The sequence below is a fragment of the Pangasianodon hypophthalmus genome, chromosome 2, assembly GCF_027358585.1.
Source record: "Pangasianodon hypophthalmus isolate fPanHyp1 chromosome 2, fPanHyp1.pri, whole genome shotgun sequence".
Lineage (NCBI taxonomy): Eukaryota > Metazoa > Chordata > Actinopteri > Siluriformes > Pangasiidae > Pangasianodon > Pangasianodon hypophthalmus.
In genome coordinates, this window is record NC_069711.1 from 22,239,751 (window position 1) to 22,261,035 (window position 21,285).

The 21,285-nt window shown below is 40.4% G+C and overlaps 1 long non-coding RNA gene across 1 annotated transcript; it reads left to right on the forward strand.

Moving 5' to 3' along the window:
- The first annotated feature begins 10,991 nt into the window (after positions 1-10,991).
- On the forward strand, positions 10,992-12,667 carry LOC128321726 (uncharacterized). Its single transcript, XR_008305278.1, has 3 exons — positions 10,992-11,709; positions 11,888-12,212; positions 12,359-12,667. It is a non-coding gene; the product is annotated as an uncharacterized LOC128321726 (long non-coding RNA).
- Positions 12,668-21,285: the final 8,618 nt, after the last annotated feature.

Genomic DNA, 21,285 nt, shown 5'->3' on the forward strand with positions numbered 1-21,285 from the left:
GAAAAAATTAAAACAATTTACATCTTTTGAAAATCAACTGAGGGTGCAAATCTGATCTCAGGTGGAAGAGCATTCCACAGTCTTGGGCCAGCGAGCGAAAATGCCCGATCCCCTTTAGTTTTCGGAACTGAGAGCAGTAAGCAGTTAAGTGTTCTTTGAGGTCTGCCAGAGTTCATATGAATCAGATCCGTAATATATTCTGGGGCCATATCATGGACAGCTTTAAAAATGTACAGCAACACCTGATACTGAATCCGATATTTAAAGGGAAGCCAATGCAGCTTTTCCAAAACCGGAGTAATATGCTCCCTTTTCTTTGTGCTAGTAAGGAGCCTCGCAGCTGCATTCTGGACAATTGCAATTTTGAAATAAGAGACTGACTTACTCCCAAATAAAGTGCATTACAATAGTCCAAACGGGAGGAGATAAGTGCATGAATCACTATCTCAAGATCAGCAACAGACAAAAAAGATTTCATTTTTGCAATAGTCCTCAACTGGAAGAATCCACTTTTCACCACACATTTAATCTGATGATCAAAACGTTACAGCTGAGTCAAAAATTACACCCATTTGGGACCGGACATTTGTTGTCCATGGACCTAAAACATCTTTCATATCACTGTCAACCTTATTTGGCCCAAAAATGATAACTTCAGATTTAGTCGCGTTTAGCTGGAGGCGATTTTGCTCTAACCAGCACTTCACCTCCTCAATACATAATAACAAAGATGAGTGAGAAGTTGGTCCTCCAGATCTAATAGGTAAATAAATCTGAATATCATCAGCATAAAGATGATAAGACATACTGTGTTTTTTAAAAATAAGGCCTAAAGGCAGCAAAAATAGTGAAAACAGAATAGGCCCCAAAATGGAGCCCTGAGGAATTCCCCAACCCTCACTGAAAAGGATCTTTCCTTCAAATAAGAAGAAAACTATTTTAAAACGGTCCCTCTCAGACCCACAACATGCTTAAATGTTTAATAAGGATATCATGATCTATTAAATCAAAAGTGGCACTAAGGTCGAGCATAATTAAAGCTCCTTGACTACCCGAGTCTGCAATGAGTAACAAATCATTGGAAACTCGCAATAAAGCTGATTCAGTGCTATGTCCTGCCCTGAAACCAGACTGAAAAGCATCTAGCACATCATTTTCAGCCAAGAAGGAACTCAGCTGAGATAAAACCACTTTCTCCAATATTTTTGAAATACATGGCAGCTTTGAAATTGGCTGATAATTCGTGAAATCCAAAGGGTCCAAAGCAGGCTGCTTGAGAAGGGGCTGAAAGACCGCTTGTTTAAGACATGATGGAAAAATACCTGTAGAGAGGCTACAGTTCACAATAGATGTAATACTCGGCCCAATAAAATCAGCTGTCGCACCAAGCAAACCCGAGGGCAAAATATCCCAACTGGTAGCTGAACGTTTCAATTGAGCAATAATATGACCTACATCAACAGATGAAACCAGATCAAACTCCTCAAAAGTATTGACATTAATAGAGTCATCTCCTACCTTTCCATCTAACTCACAAAACCTGGACCTAATGTTTTTAGTTTTTCCAGACAAAACATTTAAAAACTTCTCGCAACACTTTGTAGATGGAGGTATCGTGACAGCATTTGGATTAAGAAACCTGTTAATGGTCTGAAACAAAATTTTTGGTGAGTTTGAGTGCTGCGATATAATATTTGAAAAATAGGCTGCTTTAGCATCCTTTACAGCTTTCTGATATCTAAGAAGTGAATCTCGTAAAATCTGATGAAAGACCAGAAGTTTATTTTTCTTCCAGGCCCGTTCTGCCTTCCTACACTGCTGTCTAAGAACACAAGTATGTTCAGTAAACCAAGGCTGATAATTTGCCTTACGATGCTTAATCTTATAAGGAGCAAAGAGTCCAAGACTTCAGAACAAACAGAGGTAAAAACAGTAAGTAACTCATCTGGATCAGCTGTGAGAGGTGCAGACTCCAACCATGATACATCAGAAAAGGTACTAAAGATCTCACCAAAAGCCTGTGGTGTAGATGGAGTAATTGCACGAGAGCAAACATAAGAGGACTGACTCGCCCTCATTTCATTCAGCACATATACACTGAAAATAACAGGCATATGATCAGAAATACAAATGTCATTAACATCAACATCACAAATTGACAACCCTAAGGAATAAACAAGGCTTCCCAGGACAACAAATATGAATATTAAAATTACAAACAATTAAGATATGATCAGACAGTAACAAACTAGTCAGAGATAAAAAGTCAGAGAATTCCTGGATAAAAGCCTGACTATACTTTGGAGGTCGATAAATGACCACACCCAAAACAGGCGTAGAGAAGTCCAGTTTTAATAACTGAACTTCAAAACTCAAGTAGTTCATGGGCGATAAACGGTGACATTTAAACTGCTGTTTGCACACCGTAGCTAGACCCCCACCACGACCCACTGATCTGGGGGTATTTATTAAGTTATAGTCAGTTGGGCAAAGATCATGACATAGACTCCACTCATCAACATTTATCCAAGTCTCTGTAATAAAGAAAAAGTCCAAAACATTATGTGAAATAACATCATTTAGAATGAAAGTTTTGTTTGTAATCGAATGTGCATTAACCAGCGACATCTTTAAAGTCTGTGATACCGTAGAGGCAACAACTGTGGCTTGACCAGACTTTACCATCTTAGGATAGAGTAAGTTACTCAAATCAGCACCTCTGAAACATGACGAAGACTTTCCATCTTTCCACAAGTGATAATTCAGTTCTTCAATGTTAAACCCAGAATTGTTAAACAGTGCCTTTTTCAGTTACAAAAACCTGATTGTGATGTGAAGGCAGATTCAGGTGTATTGGGCAGAGAAAAATGCCTACAGGTGAAGCAATAAGTCGAATCTTGACTTACAGAATATTCAAGCCATGAATTGTCCTTATACCAGGAGCTGTTGAAAGCCCTTTTCCTTGTGTTGTCACTGCTGTTCAGGACCCTCTTCTCTGGATCCTGAAGTGTCTGAAATACATGTAAAATAATGTGTCATATCTCTATGTAAATGTATAATTAAGGGATCTACAAGATTAGATACTAACAGCTGCTATCTAATGTATAAGCTTGGCCTCTCATTGGGTCCTTTTGGAACAGCATATCTGGTTTTAACTAACTATAGGCCGATTTCAAACCTTCCCTTTCTATCTAAAATACTAGAGAAGGTAGTAGCGCAGCAGCTAATTTCATATCTACAAAGTAATAATATCTATGAACTTTATCAGTAAGGTTTCAGGCCCCACCACAGCACAGAGACAGCATTAGTCAAAGTAGTCAATGACTTGCTATTAGCCTCTGATCGGGGTTGCATTAGTCTATTAATTTTACTCGACCTTAGCGCAGCGTTCGACACTATCGACCATAATATCCTTCTTCACAGACTGGAAAAGGTCGTAGGAATTAAGGGCTCAGCCCTCGACTGGTTTAGATCTTATTTAACCGATCGTTATCAGTTTGTAGATGTAAACGGTGACCACTCAGCACGTTATCAAGTAGAATATGGCGTTCCGCAGGGTTCAGTCTTAGGCCCACTGCTTTTCACGTCATACATGCTCCCTTTAGGTAACATCATCCGTAAACATAATATTAGCTTCCATTGTTATGCTGATGACACACAGTTATATGTCTCAGCTAGGCCAGATGAGAATAGCCAGTTAAAGAAAGTTGAGGCATGTGCGATAGACATAAGAGACTGGATGCTAAGCAACTTTCTCCTGCTAAACCCAGAAAAAACAGAGGTTCTGGTACTGGGACCACAAGCCGCTAGAAGTAAGTTTAAAGATCACACTGTTACTTTAGATGGTCTCTCTGTTTCAAGTAGTCTAATAGTAAAAGATCTCGGTGTGATTATAGACTCTAATCTCTCATTTGAGGCGCATGTAGATAATGTAAGCAGGTTAGCATTTTTCCACCTCAGAAATATCGCTAAGATTAGAAATATACTTTCGCTAAGTGATGCTGAAAAACTAGTCCATGCATTTATCACGTCCAGGTTAGATTACTGTAATGCTTTACTATCTGGATGTTCGTCTAGATGTATAAATAAGCTTCAGATAGTTCAGAACGCAGCAGCGAGGGTCCTTACTAGGACTAGGAAGTATGAGCATATCACGCCAGTCTTATCTACATTACACTGGCTCCCAGTAAGATTCCGCATCGATTTTAAAATATTACTCCTAACCTATAAAGCATTAAACGGTCTCGCTCCGCAGTATTTAAGCGATATGTTAGTACCTTACGTTCCGCCGCGCCTACTTCGCTCTAAGGACGCAGGCTGTCTATCAGTACCACGCATTGCCAAAACCACGGCAAGGGGCAGAGCTTTCTCTTACCAAGCCCCAAAATTATGGAATAGCCTCCCAGTTAATGTACGTGAAGTAGACACGGTCTCAGTGTTTAAGTCGAGGTTGAAGACTTATTTATTTAACCTAGCATTTAGCGACTAGTGTTTTAGACAAAGGAGTAGATCTGGGGGACTCGTGGATGTTGAGTGTTATGGTGATCTGGTGTGTTTGGATGCTGTCTTCCTCACTCTCGTTAGTCACTCAGGTTTGTGACGGCAGAGTGACTGTATGCCTTATCAGGGATCTCTCGCGTCTTTGTTTCCCCCTGGTTCTCCTTTTAGTTATGCTGTTATAGCTAGTCCTGCCGGAGTCCCCTGCACTCCTCATTAAGTTTTATCTCCACACGGTGACTGTGAGTGTACCTAACCACTTTCCTTCTCTTTCTGCCGAGCTACACTGCTGAGCTGCCGGTGATCCAGACCCCCCTACGCTCTGGACCAGATGAGCATCACTCCTGAGCTGCTGATGATCCAGACCTCCCCCCCCTTCACTCTGGACCTGTCCACCGGCAATGCTTCATACTGCCACGAAGACGCTTCAGCTGTTTTCCATGGACTACACCAACACACATTGTACACACACACGCACACTACAGTGTATACCCATATGAGGATGGGTTCTCTGTTGAGTCTGGTTCCTCTCAAGGTTTCTTCCTATCACCGTCTCAGGGAGTTTTTCCTTGCCACCATCGCCCTGCTTGCTCATCAGAGACATCACACACACACACTTCACTTTACTTTTGTTTGTGTGAAGCTGCTTGGAGACAATGACCTTTGTAAAAAAGCGCTATACAAATAAAAATGAATTGAATTGAATTGAATTGGAGCTCGATGCAGTTGGGAGGGGCTCGATGACATCTCCTGGCAGCTCTTGCTCACTGTCTTGCTTAGAGTCACAGGTCTCTGTGTCATCCCTTGATACATCTATCACATTAAAATAACAGAAGAACCATTAGCGTATAATCACAATAAAAATGCCACAGCCATCAAAACAAGAACGCATATGAATCAACAAGCAACATTTTAAATTGTGGCTTGATCTGACAAAATCATCTATTACAAGCTGAAGCTAAACTTAAATTCTGAACTGGGTATGTGACTGACTGCCTGGTAGATGCTCAGACCTGGTGGTGGTAGACTGCATCCTTGTGAAGTCTGACCACACTGACTCTGACTAGCCTTAGGTAGGGAGCTGCTCTGGGGTCCGGTGGTGATGCAAGGGCTGGGGACTGTTTGCACCTGATCTGCCCCTTTGTGCTTCTTTAAAAAGACGTCTGATATCTCTCCCTTTCTTTTCATGTTTAATTGACCCTATGCAAAAATCTAAGCATCCAATTACCCACATCCAATCTCAATCTTAATTACAAATCCCCATTAACATAACTGTACCTTAAAATCAACCACCAGCCTAAGTTACTAGTTAGATCATGGCTAGCCCTACTCTGCAGTAACTTAGCTAGCTATAATTTCTTACACCTTTACGATAGCAAACAGGCTATCTGCAATTGTGGTCATCTTTGAGTGAATGTTAACAGATTGATAATAACAAATGTTCGTTTTGAGTTCAAGAATGAAAATCTAACTGAGTTAATGGATTTCAAATTGCTAAATGTTAACTTGCTGAACACTGACAGCTGTAGCCTACAAGTTATCCCACATTAGCTAAACATTCATATACTGTAACTTACGACACTGCACTGTATATACATGTATTACTAGCGCAGATGTAAAGATAATGTATGTTAGGCTAAATTGGGAACAAGATCTCTCTTATCTGATTAACTGTCTGTTAATGGAGCCAAAGGTCTAACATTAACTTACACAGGAAAGTTTATAGCTGTGGAAATATTCTCTCTTCTTCTTCTGCATGTTCTTCTTATTCTTATTCTCCTGCATCTTGCAATCAACGTTAATATTCTCTCTTCGTTCTCGATTTGAAAAATGTGCCGTTCTAAATGTTTGATGAATGCTTCTTTCAACAAGACGTGAAATGAGATGTCAATCAGCATCAAACTGCCAGTAGCGAACGAAATTTTGGGTTCGCACCTGGCTCTGCCAGTGAACACCATCCTGTTTCTCGATTTAGCATATTAGCAAGCCTGACCACCTCCAGTACAACTGTAAATTTATGAGAAAAAAATGCTTCTTAAACACTTTCAAAAACTTCTTAAAAACAGAATACAATGGAATAACAGGAATAAATACTCCAACACAGCACATCATCAACTCAATATGCCAAGAGCAAATTTCATACATTTCTGCCTTTGTCAGTATCAAAACTAACTCTTAGCTGTGGCACAAACCTGTCATGCTGGCATCAGGGGCTAGAACATAAGGAAGTTGCTAGTCTGCAAAACCTAGGACTGGAGTTGACGTGAGTTTCTCAGTCATGAGCTGAGTGACTTCCTGGAAGTGTTCAGTCCGCCTGTCCCCTAAAGGTGGTAACTTCGTGCTAGAAAACTCCCACTTCTATAAATCATTTAGAGGCCTGACGATACAAGAGTAATCATGTATAAAGATGTGATGACAGCCAAAAAGCTTAGGAAACAATTCAATTCCCTGAATGTCTGCAGGTGTGGCCATATCTCTCATGTAGTGGCCATAGAGTTTATAACTCTCATAACTCTCATAGAGTTTTTGTCAGGATCAGGCAGAATGCCCTCAGCAGAAATCATAGCCAAGGTATTTCACAGAAGACTGGAAAAATTTACATTTAGAAGGGAACAATTTGAGACCAAACTCAGACATGTGTTTCAAGACCTTCATGTATCTGTCCTCATGGTCCTCTAATGTGGATCCATCCAAAAAAGCAATCACCTCCTGTAGGTTTATTCCTTCCATCATCCTCTCCATAGTCCACTGAAAAGACACAGGAGCATTAGATAACCTTGTGGCAGGTTTTGGAATTGCAAGTTCCCAAAAGGGGTTGTAAAAGCTTTCTTAGTGAGGCTATTCAGCCTAAGATAATCCACCACAGTTCTCATCTCCTCACCCTTTTTCCTGACCAATACGTTCTTATCTCCCCACTCTATTTCCTGACCAAGAGGCATAAGGGCAACTGGACTTTCTATCACACCTGTTGCCCCATGCTGCGACTTGCCCAGTGTCAAGATCATGTAATGCAGTATTTGTTGGGTTAGAACAATTTGGCAACAATTATAGCAAAATCAACCTAGCAGCAGCTACAGCAGTAGCACCATCTTGTACAGATGCCTGTCCATCTTTTTCCCTTCCCCGCGTTTCAAGATGTGCTTGACAATAACATGGTATCAATTAGTATGGGTATAGTCAATGAGAAATCTGTATTATTAGCCCTCATGAGACTTGCTAAATGATCTTCAGCCTTATCAAAATGTGCAGCTGGATCGAAAGGAGACTTTGAGCTAGCGTAAGGGGCAGGAGTGGATGCTGTGTGCTCCATGTTACTAAGCTTTTTCTCATATTCACCAATCAGCCATAACATTAAAACCACTGACAGGTGAAATGAATAGCATCGAACATTCTCTCTACAGTGGTGGCTGTCAAGGGATGGGATATATTAGGCAGTGAGTGAACAGTCAGTTCTTGAAGTTGATGTATTGAAGCAGGATAAATGGGCAAGCGTAAGGATTTGAGTGACTTTGACAAGGGTCAAATTGTGATGGCTAGACGACTGGGTCAGGGCATCACCAAAATGGCAGTTATTGTGGGGTGTTCCCAGTATGCGGTGATTAGTACCTACCAAAAGTAGTCCGAGGAAGGACAACCAGTGAACCGGTGACAGGATCATAGGCACCCAAGGCTGAATGATGCGCATGGCAAGTGAAGGCTATCTCGTCTGGTCCGATCCCACAGAAGAGACACTGTGGCACAAATTGCTGAAAAAGTTAATGCGGGCTATGATAGAAAGGTGTCAGAACACACAGTGCATTGCATCTTGCTGCATATGGGGCTGCACGGACCAGTCAGAGTGCCCATGCTGGCCCCTGTCCACCACCAAAAGCACCTGCAATGGGCACATGAGCATAAGAACTGGACCATAGAGCAATGGAAGAAGGTGGCCTGGTCTGACGAATCACATTTTCTTTTACATCATGTGGATGGCCGGGTGAGTGTGCGTCACTTACCTGGGGAAGAGATGGCTCCAGGATGCACTATGGGAAGAAGGCAAGCCGCCGGAGGCAGTATGATGCTCTGGGCAATGTGCTGCTGGCAAATTTTCGGTCCTGGCATTCATGTGGATGTTACTTTGACATTGTTGCAAACCAAGTACACCCTTTCATGTCAACGGTATTCCCTAATGGCGGTAGCCTCTTTCAGCAGGATAATGCGCCCTGCCGCATTGCCAAAATTGCCAGATACCACAGCACACCTTCAGAGGTCTTGTGGAGTCCATGGCTTGATGGGTCAGAGCTGTTTTGGTAGCACAAAGGGGATTTACCCAATATTAGGCAGGTGGTTTTAATGTTATGGCTGATCAGTGTATATCGTACATGACTCCTTGATCTAATAATATGTGGTCAACACTGTATGTATTGGCCAACTCAGTGATCTGCTCCCTAAACATGACAGTAATATCTGAAATGGCACGAGCAAGAGGCAGTGATTCCTTAGCAGGTTGGCTCCCACTTACCAAGACGGTGCAGTGCTTGTCTACCTGAACCATCTCCCAGCAACAACCATCTTTAGCCAGCATCTTCATCATCCAGCGGCAGTGGGGTCACCTCCAAACTAAATTGACACAAAAGGGTACTAGACACATTTTCACTGAAGTCAGTTTTCTCTACATCATCTAGGATTGCGCATGTTTTCTGCACCTCTTTAAGAGTGATGCCTGTGTTAACTCCTCCGAGTATAATAGTACGCTCAGAAACATAATCATATTCTTCATAGAGTTCCCTTTTTAAAATTTACTCAAATGTTATTCAGTGAGGTTAAGTATACTGTACTACATGTAGCTGAAGTTAGCTTCTTATTTGCCAGCTTCTTATTCGGATTTTCCTTTCCACCTTAAAAGAACCAAGACTTACAGTCTTGTGCCGGTAGATGGTGCCATAATGTGCAATAAAATCACTTCTACAAATCACTCTTCATACACACGCACACACACACACATTATACCCCTAAAGTTATGTGCTATAAATTACAAATCATCCGTATTAATTACTTGCGCTATTCCAAGCGCGCATATATTTAGAATAACAGCATTCGGACGTTTCACTGTTTGTATCACTCCACTTGTCTGGGTTCGCTACATGAAATTCCAATTCTTGCAATAGTCTGTTAGACTGAAATGGTTACTACACTTATGATGTGTCTTGCATGGTAACACACAATGCTCTGTGCAGCTGTGGCTTCTGTAGGAGCTATTTCTGTTGACGGAGCAAATAAACAAAATATTCATCCATATTGTGTCTGAAATGTCAGTCACTTGATATTAACTGCTTAGTAATAGAAACCCTAGCTTCAACCCCTGACATTCAAACTCAGAGCTTTAACCACTGAGCCAACACCAACACACTAACAATACACTAACACGCAAAAGTGCTCGGGGCAAATGCAGCCCCAAAGCCACCACAACAATCGCAGTCCCAAGCCATGTCAATATATGAGATCCCCAAGCCATCTCCACGGCGCCCAAGCGGCACCATCCCAATGATCTTCAGGCCGTCCATGTGGGGCCACCCCCTGCAACAGCGAGTGATCTCCAACTGATGAGAACTCTAACCAGAAGTAGGGCATCAGTATAGATCAGGCAGGTCTGGAGAGCAGAAGGGGTCAGGAGCACTGATATCTGTGTAGCTCAACACAGAGAGAGAGAGAGAGAGAGGGGGAGAGACTGTTAGGTAAGCTTTTGTCCCGTAATGATTCAGGACAATGTACTTTGCGTGCGGAGTGCAAGCAGGGACTCTGGCAGACTAGCTGTGACAGCATACCAAAAGGGAGAGCCAAAAGGTAACACAGACATGAGGGTGACATGGGACACAATGCGGCCAGCCACTCCACCGTCAACAAACCTGAGTAAATGAGTGAAAGTGTGTGGGGGAATACTCAATACACAATACTCTATGCCTGTGAACTCAGAGATCCGTTCCTTTACCTAAAAAAAACTATGCACATAAGACTAAACAAATATGTTTTCAGCCTAGACTTAAACACTGAGACTGTGTCTGAGCCCCGAACACTAATTGGAAGGTTGTTCCATAACTGTGGGGCTTTGTAAGAGAAAGATCTACCCCCTGCTGTAGCCTTCACTATTTGGGGTACCAAAAATAGCCTGCATCTTTTGATCGAAGTAGGCATGGCAGATCATAAAAGACCAAAATTTTGCTCATGAGGTAATAGGGCACGAGATCATTCAGTGCTTCAGAGTTCAATAGTAGTATTTTATAATCAATATGAAAATTGATTGGGAGCCAATGCAGTGTGGATAAGATAGAGGTGATGTGGTCATATCGTCTGGTTCTAGTAAGGACTTTCGCTGCTGCATTCTGGACTAACTGGATTATGCATTACAGTAATCCAACCTAGAGGTAACAATAGCATGAACTAATTTTTCTGCATCGTGTAGTGACATTATATTTCTAATCTTAGCAATATTTCTGAGATGAAAGAAAGCTTTCATAGTAATACTATCTACATGAACTTCAAATGAAACTAACACACACCAACACTACACTAACACACCAAAATACAGTAAATCACGTCAACACTACACTAACATACACCAACAATACACATAAGCACACCAACAATACACTAACACACACCAACACTACATTAGCACACACCAACACTACATTAATAATGTGACCTACACTAACACACACCAACACTACACTAACGCACACCAACACTACATTAATAATGTGACCTAAACTAACACATACCAACACTACACTAACACCCACCAACACTACACTAACACACACCATCACTACATTAATAATGTGACCACAGCTGCTTCACTGTGTCTGCATTTCTTTCAAATGGCACACGGTATAGCTGTTTTAGAGACACCTGGTGCCTTTTCAGTATGCGTGCAATAGTCGGCAAACTTATGGGTTCCACATTGCTGAACGTGTCGTCATTGTCCAAGATGTTAATGATTTTGTCTTATATTGTGTACTTTATTATTATTATTATTTCTTTTTTTTCCCCAAATATTTGTATTCTTTGAATTGTTTATTTTTGATATTTTTCGTATGATGTTTAATTTCTTCTTAATGGCAAGTGCGCACAAACATTTCAGTACGGAACGAGACCTAAGCGCACATGGTTGTGGCGTCCAAAGTTCATTAAAGGATTAGAGGGATTTAGCTCCTGGTTTGAATGGAGAACAAGGTACGAATATAGACTTCCTGTTATCTGTTAGATTTATGTGATTGTTTGGAGTTGTTTGCTCTGTAGTAAGATTGTTTATGTTGTATGATCTTGAAAGTTTATTTATGTATATTTGGTTTGATGTATGTTTGTTTGTAAGTTTATTTATTTTGGTATTTTCTTTTCTCTTTTCTACAAGCTCTTACGTTGATTCTCACCGAGTTACGGCTGCATTCTACGTCTTATGGCGTCCAACGATGATCTGGCTTTCAAATAAAGTGTGGGAATCATCAGTCGGAGGGTCTATCCTTTTTTAAGCCAGGGAGCTACACAAGATGTGCTGCCGAATGTCTGTTAGGCGAATATCGTTTCTGGCCCGAACCATACTGACCACAGCCAACACTTGCTGGTCAGTCAAAACAACATGGAGGAACAATGAGGGCCTCTAGTGGCCGAAACACAAAACAGCAAGTCTGGGATCCTGACACTGTGTGGAAATCAAGATCACTGTTTGAGAGTTATAGGTAGGTTTCTTATCTTTGGTTAAAGCAATTTATTTCACCCTTAGTTCAGCCTTTACTTATAAAATGGCTACAGCTTTGCTCTCTTTTCAGTATTTTGATCACAGAACCAAATTTGGTAATATCTGGGTTTTTTTTTTTCTTCTTAGATCCACGCCCTTCCATTTTGGGTGCATACAGGAAAAAAAAGTAAAACCTTGGGATGTGGGATTTCTTTGTGACATGCCTATTAAAAATCTCAATTTGAGTGAAGTCTAGTGTTGTTCAGAGAACTTGTGTGATAGGGTGTGAAGTCTGGATCAAGCTGGAGCAGCAATTTACTGTTGCTGATGTATTACCTAATATTGTCAAAAATATATATTTTCCCCATAAACTATATAACTTACTCTTTGGATTTGAGCTTGTCTTAAATGAAGCTTTTAACAATGAAATGAGGCTGGTACTTAATTTATATTTACTTGCAGAAGTAATACAGCCTTGGAAGAAGCTTCCTCTTGGTTGATGATGTAAGTGAAAGTGCATAACTGTAAATTCCTTTTGTATATTTGTTTAACATGTGACATTGTTGTAAAATATTAATTTTATCATTCACACCAGCTGCTTTTCATTACCAGAGAGCTGCCAAGAAGGCAAACTATGAATAAAATGTTGTGTAATTGTTGCATAGTTGTATATGGATCAAACTGTATTTTAATTGAAATGAACCAAGTTTTTTTTTTTTTTTTGAATATTATATTTATTGAAGTATTTTTAGATTTTCAGACACGCAAAAAACAGTCACAAAACAAGACAAAACACAGCTACACAGGTATAAAATGAGAAGGGGGAAAAAAAAACAACAACAAAAAAACCCATCTCCTTCAGATTCAATTTAGCAGTTAACCACAACACCGGGTAGAGGCAAGGGAGGTCAGCACAGACTTTTGCTCAATGTGACATTATGGACAAGTTCAAATAATACTAATAACAATAAAATAAAAAATAATAATAATCACCTAGGTATTTTATCTTTAAAGCAAGGGTGATCGGGAAAGTGACACTAAAAATAGAGAGCAGATAGATTTGCAAGAGTCAACATTGTCACTAGCTTTGACAAGTAATTGAGAAAAAAAAAAAAATAATAATAATAGAAAGATTCAAATATTCAAATGTGGTAATAAAAAAAACACACACACACACACTCATGGGTGTATTAACATTGACACAGAAGTTAAACAAAACTACAAAGTTTCAAGCGGTGTCATGGTTATTGGAAATTTTTAGCAGGTGATTGAAAAGAGGCCTCCAAGAAGCCTCCAATAGATCTATATTTCCAGACATACTATATCTAAGCCTTTCTACATGAAGGGTGGAAGAAAGTTCAGACAACCAGATCTTGAATAGTGGCCTTGACTTTTTCTTCCAAATGCAAAGAATGGATTTTTTTGCGATCATCATACCATACTGAATAGGCACTCGGTACGCGTGATTAAGATACTGCAAGGAGGCTGACCAGCCAAGGACAGCAGTTGCAGGATCTAAAGGAAGCTCACATGCATAAGCTTCTGAAAGAAATTGAAAAACTTCTGACCAGAATTCACATGCACATGCAGTTTAGGACATGCCCAGAAAAGATGACCAAGAGAACCCTCCGCAGATTCACGCTTATTGCAGAGAGAGGAAATAGTAGGATAGAAAGCGTTAAGTTTAATCCTTGAGTAATGCAATCTATGCAACACCTTGTACTGAATAAGTTGGTGCCTGGCGTTAATAGAACAAGTGTATATATTTTTAAGACATTTTGCCCAGTCTTCCTCAGGAACATGAATATCCAGTTCCTTTTCCCAATCGTTTTTCAGATGATTAGTAGAGATGTCTAACTGACTAGTGAAAAAATCTACAAATTTTGTGACTAACTTTGGGGTATTGGGATCGCAAGTAAGTAGTTTATGTAATTCATTATCAGCTGACAGCGTTTCAAAGTTTGGCATAGTGGAACGAACATAATTTCTAATTTGTAGGTATCTAAAGAAGTGTGAAGCAGGAAGGTCATATTTCTCTTTTAGCTGAGAAAATGTTGCAAAATTGTTGTCTATGTATAAATCTCTCAAGGTGAGGATTCCTTTTCTAGCCCAACCTATGAACACTGGGTCTAGTAGTGAGGGCTTAAAGGCAAGGTTACGACAGACAGGAGCAAAAAAGGAGGTATTTGGCAGTTTGAATGGTCTTACCGATTTGACGCCATATCCTGAGGGAGTTATTAATCATAAGGTGGGATCTTACTGCAGCTTTAGGTTTTTCTGGGGCAGCAAATAGCAATGAGGAGAGAGATGAGTTTGAGGCACCCTGCTCAATCATAAGCCATGAAGGGAGGTCAGCTGAATGACTATCGGGGCATGGGTCCTGCCAAAAAGTTAAGGCTCTACAATTGGCAGCCCAATAGTAGTGTTGAAAATTTGGCAAACCTAATCCCCCCAAAGATCTAGGCTTACACACATGCAGTTTAGATATTCTATGTGCTTTAAAGCCCCAGATGAACGGCAGTACAATAGAACCTAAAGTTTTGAAGAACTTTTTGGGCAAATAAATTGGTAAATTCTGAAAAAGATACAAAAATCTGGGTAATATCACCATCTTAATGGCATTCACACGCCCCATCATTGAAAGTGGTGGGGTCCTCCAGTATTTTATATTGCTTTTCAGATTTTCTAACATAGGTAAAAAGTTAAGTTTATATATATCCTTAGAGTCTCTAGATATATTAACTCCAAGGTATTTCAAACTATTTGTGGCTATTTTAAAAGGAAGACTGCGCATAAAATTTGAGTCAATATTGTTAGTCACTGCCAAAAATTCACTTTTTTGCCAGTTTACTGAATAACCTGATAGTTTACCGAATGTTTCCAATAAATTTAGCAAGGGTGGTATAGACTGTTCTGGGTTGCGAAGATATAGAATAATGTCGTCTGCATAGAGAGAAATATGATGATTGATTCGGCCTAAATCTGGGGGCAATATTAAAGGGTTCCTTTTAATGGCAAGGGCGAGCGGTTCAACTGCAATTGCAAAAAGCAAGGGCGAGAGAGGACAGCCCTGCCGGGTGCCTCTATGTAATAAAAATTGAGATGATCTATTGAAATTGGTTAAGACCGAAGCTCTAGGTTGGGCGTATAACATTTTCACCCAAGAGGCAAATGTATCCCCCATTTCAAATTCTCTAATCACAGCTAGAACATAGTCCCATTCAATTTGGTCAAACGCCTTTTCTGCGTCCAAGGCAAGAACTGCTATACTAGTTTGGGACTCAAACCTGGTATATAAGATATTCATTAGTCGCCTAACATTAAAGAAGGAAAAACGGCCAGGAATGAAACCAGACTGGTCATGATGAACAATTTTCCCAATACAATTATTTAGTCTGTTAGCAAGGATCTTAGTGAAGATTTTAAGGTCGGAGTTCAAAAGAGATATGGGTCGATATGTCAATGGATTTGTTTCTTCTTTACCGTTTTTTAGAATTAGAGAGATATTTGCCTCATACAGAGACTGAGGGAGCTGGTGATTACCAAATGAGTGATTAAACATTCTCAACATCAAAGGAGAAAAGGCCAGCGCAAATTTTTTGTAAAATTCAATTCCAAACCCATCTGGGCCAGGTGCCTTTCCACCAGGGAAAAAATTTAAAAGCATCTAGTATTTCTGCTATTGTTATGTCTGCATTCAAAGCTGCCTGCTCTGCGCACCCCAACTTTGGAAGGTGTAGTGAATGAAGAAAATTAGCTAGTGCTGAGGGGTCAGAGCAGCCCTTTGATTTGTATAATTCTTCATAAAATTCTTTAAATGTATCGTTGATTTCAGTGGGATTTGTTAGAAAGACACCCTCCTTGTTTTTGATTTTATGGATTGCTCTACTGGCTTGCAGCCCCCTTAGCTGGCGAGAGAGCAATTTATCTGGTTTATCGCCAAGTTCAAATTGTTTTTGCTTAACTTTTAACAACATATTACTAACTTGGTTCGAAAGAATTGAATTATATTCCAATTCGAGTGCTGCAATTTCATTATACAAATCCGAATCTGTAGAATCTCTGTATGCATTTTCTAGCTGAGTGAGACGATTATCAATTTCTAGGAGACGTTTCTCTCTTTGTTTTTTAAGACTGGATTCATAAGAAATAATATGACCCCTCAGGACAGACTTTAAGGTTTCCCATAATGTTGAATCCGAGACCTCGCCCGTGTCATTAAATTTGAGAAACTCAGCAAGCAACTCTGTTAAATGCTCACAAAATCTGGAGTCCAAAAGCAGGGTAGGATTAAACCGCCAATTATAGCTGGGCTTGATTTCTGATGGATCTAGAGAGAGTGTCACCGCTGAATGGTCAGAGATGATTCTATTATGATGTTTCATTGATTTAACACATGGAATTATTTTAGAGTCAACTAAAAAGAAATCCATCCTAGAGTATGATTTGTGAACCTGCGAGGAAAAAGTGTACAGCTTGTCCATTGGATATTTTAATCTCCACATATCAACAAGGTCAAGGGAAGCCATCAGATCATTAAGAACAATGGTAGAATTAGCCAAGGATATGTCAGAGCGTGAAGGATATCTGTCTATAACAGAGTCTAAAACTAAGTTGAAATCACCGCCTATTATCAGATGTGTGTTTAGAGTGGTTGGTAAAAGATTAAAAACTCTGCGAAATAAAGCGGGATCATCAAAATTAGGTCTGTACACATTCAGCAATGTGACATGGAATGAGGAAAGTAGGCCCGAAACAATTACATAGCGACCATTAGGGTCACTGATAGTAGATATATGCTTGAAAGGGACCGATTTACGAATCAAAATAGCTACTCCTCTGGCCTTAGATGAGAAAGAAGATTGGAATACCTGAGAGATCCAACTGCATCTCAGTCGCCTTTGTTCAGAGTGCCTTATATGTGTCTCTTGTAAAAAATAATGTCAGCAGCGATGGACTTCAAATAAGAAAAAACTTTGGCTCTCTTAATCTGATTATTTAATCCCCGGACATTCCAGCTGGCAAGGGTGACACTGCCAACTTTAGATAAAGACCCCCCACTACAAGTCATGATGTATAATATCTATGTATAATGTAGTGGCTGCTGCAAAGGAATCCGAAGGAGGTACACAGACACAAAACACTAAATGCACGACGAAAAAAGAAGACACCACCCACCCCTCCCCTTTCAACAGCTTTCCCAAATGAAGCTGGGGAAAAAACCCCATACGAACAGTGGAGCTGCTGGGCAGCATAAGGAGTGAAAAAAAACTTGTCTATCAAAATAACCTCAGATAGAGAAACCGAGGACTCCCTCACGGCCTCCACACAGAAAATATAAAGAAAGGAGTTGCTCTATGAACCTGAGCTACGAGTTTAGGACACAACTCTGATAACAAGCACATAAAGAAAAAAAAGCTGTTTATAAGACTATTTAAAACTATTTAAACAAACATGACGGTCTCAACATTCTCATGCAAACAAGGCACTAATATGTATAGGCCTATAACTGTATAACTTGATCGAATAACATGATCATAAACAATCTGCAAATGTCTTTTTTTTCCCGTATGAGAATATACTCACAACCTCCTATAAAGGCCTATAAACCGATTTTTAATCAAATTTTAAGTCCTTCAACCATGGTCGCAGCATTGAGGAACAGTCCTTAACTGCGGATCAAGAAGGCTCTTGCTCTACGACAGACTTCACAAACTCTTCAGCCTCCGACACCGAGCCGAAGATTTTCTTTTTATTGCCCTGGGTGACAACAAGACGTGCAGGGAAGAGCAGTCCGAATCGCATACCGGCCTCCCTCAACTTCTTTTTAAAGGCGCCTGCTGCCGCCCGAGTCGCAGTATCATCTCTTTGACAGGATAATGATGTATCTTCGCGATCACGATTCGGGGACGTCCTCCTTTCGATGGTAGGGGCCTGGTACGATGTACGCGGTCAACTTTAATTCCTTCGGGAAAGTTCTCGGTACCCAGGAGTTTTGGGATGAGTTGTTCCACAAACGCAGTTGGGCGGCCGGCCTCCACGTTCTCAGGTAACCCAAGAATCTTGATATTCTCTCGTCGAGAACGACCCTCGAGATCATCCAGTTTAGCACGCAGGGCCTTATTAACTGCAAGAATTTCCTGACAAGAGGCCTCGAGATCTGAAATGCGAATTTCATTCTCAGCTTTAACACCCTCAAGATCCGCGATACGGGAGGTAGTTTCAGAAAGTGTTGTTTGCAGCTGAGATAAAGTCGCCTCCAACGAATTAAATCTGTCGTTCATACTGTTACTCATTGTTTGAATCGCCGATAGAATAACAGTTGAGTTATTATGCGACGACGGCTTCTCGGCCAGCTGTTCACCTGCACGAGTTGGTGAATCACCTTTCTTGGGTTTAGCCTTCTTCATTTCACTACTAGATAATGGCGTGCAAACCTTCACAACGAAAATAGTAGAAAAAAACACAAATTTACCGAGGCTTTGAGGGAGCACTCTAAATTTATGTCCACACCATGTGGTGCTCTCTAGCGCCCCCCATGAACTAAGTTTATATACGTGATATATTTGGTACATGAAAATAACTTGCAAACTGCAACTAATGACTAAAAGAGCTCATTACAAATAATTAGTATAATTAAAATCATGAATTATTTCAGCTGGTTTCACCTCCTACAGAGAACACATTACCTTCACGCCACCTAAGTGACTGCATTTAAAATTATAGTCAGTGAATACAAGACCTTTAGGAGGGAACACTCCAGAATGAGAAGAGGCTGAGAGAGAGACTTGACTTTTAAACATCTCTTTAATCTCCAGAAAAAATTAATCAGTAATTTTTTTTTTCACTTTTTAAAAGGATCAAGATATATTGCACAGGTATATCAAAAAATATAGGAAGTCAAAAACTGATATCATAAAACAAGAAACATCATATAATTCATTATCATACATAAATGTTCAGAGAGCCATCATAGTCAACTTCACATATGCAGTTATTAATGCCCCACCTGTTTTTAAAGGTCTCTATATCCATTATTAAATTATAAAAGGCAAATTCAACCTTTAAGCGTGATTTTATCAAACCCCTAAAAATCAACGTAACATCAGTCTGTCCCATTCCAACAATCTTATTTTTCCTGTGACAGCCAAATAGCCAACTTTGCTTGGCCAAAAACAAAATTCACTAATACATAGGTCTCCCTTTTGGAATGTTTATATTTAGGACCATAGATAAAGAAAGTAAAAACCTCCGCTAATTCACGGCAGCATTCTTCTTTTTTAAAAAAAAAAAAAAAAAAAGGGACAAGCCTTTCACATTCAGAAAATAAATGAAAAACTGTTTCCGACTGTCCACAGAAAAGGCAACCCTTGTGTGTCCTGTGTCTGTTCGTCGCTATTATACGAAGTGAAGTAAAGTGAAGTGAAGTGAAGTGAAGTGACTTGTGGCCAAGTATGGTGACCCATACTCGGAATTTGTGCTCTGCATTTAACCCATCCAAGTGCACACACACAGTAGTGAACACACACCCGGAGCAGTGGGCAGCCTTTTTTGCTGCGGCACCCGGGGAGCAGTTGGGGGTTCGGTGCCTTGCTCAAGGGTCTCACCTCAGTCGTGGTATTGAGGGTGGAAGAGAGCGCTGGTCATTCACTCCCCCCCACCTACAATCCCTGCTGGACCTGAGACTCGAACCCACAACCTTCAGGTTCACCTTCGGGTTGCAAGTCCGACTCTCTATCCATTAGGCCACGACTGCCCCCATGCACAATCCGCCACTGCAGGTCTCCAGACCGTTTCTCATTGGGGGGGTTTGTACAAGGTCCTCCAACTACCTTTGGGGGAAAAGCCTGATCCAAAAAAGTCCAACCACTTAGACTCTTTTACGCTCTCCAGAGTATGACAGTGAAGAGCCTTTACACACATCACATGTAGTTGCTTCTTCAATTCAATTCATTTTTATTTGTATGGCACTTTTTTTTTTTTTTTTTTTTAACAAAGGTCATTGTCTCAAAGCAGCTTTACACAAACAAAGTAAAATGAAGTGTGTGTGTGTGACGTCTCTGATGAGCAAGCAGGGCGACGGTGGCAAGGAAAAACTCCCTGAGATGGTGATAGGAAGAAACTCAGAGACTCAGAGAACCCATCCTCATATGGGTTTACACTGTAGTGCACGTGTGTGTGTGTGTGTACAATGTGCGTTTGTGTAGTCCATAGAAAACAGCTGAAGCGTCTTCGTGGCAGTGTGAAACATTGCCGGTGGACAGGTCCAGAGTGAGGGGGGGGAGGGGGGTCTGGCTCTGGATCATCAGCAGCTCAGGAGTGATGCTCATCTGGTCCAGAGCGTAGGGACAACCTTATCTGATACCCCTTTGAACCCTTATAGGAATACTGAGACCACCGGCCAATTTAATTAAACAAGTAGCTTCAGAATAAAGCAGTCTGATTAATGAAATAAAATGATCCCCAAAACTAAAGGCTTGAAGCATTTCAAATAGACAGACATGATCTACCCTATCAAAAGCCTTTTCCTGATCTAATGACAAAACCCCCACATTAACATTATTAAAAGAAGCAAAGTCAAAAAGATCCCTCACCAAATGCCAATTATCTGCAATAGAGCTATCCTTTATACAGTATGACTGATCCTTATGTATGATTTGTTGCAGTATTTAATCTTTTGGCTAAACATTTAGAGAGAATCTTGTACTCAGAGCATAAAAGTGCCACAGGCCTCCAGTTCTTTAATAAAGTTAAGTCTCCTTTTTCTTGAAGCAAAGTTAAAACCGCACACTGGCAACTCTTAGGAAGAATTCCTTCATTAATTGATTCCTGAAGAACTTTTTTTTTTAAAAGTCATTCCCAATGACAGTCCACAAGCTCCTACAGAACTCAGTAGGAAGACCATCTATTCCGGGTGTACGGCCTAAAGAGAGTTCCATCACAGAGGCAGTCACTTCATCAAAAACAAGTCTTTTTTCCGAAAAGATTCTTCTGCTCTGAGGTCAGAACAGGGAGATCCTGTAGAAATTCTTTTCTACAATGTCCATCTGAATTATCAGCAGCAAAAAGAGTAG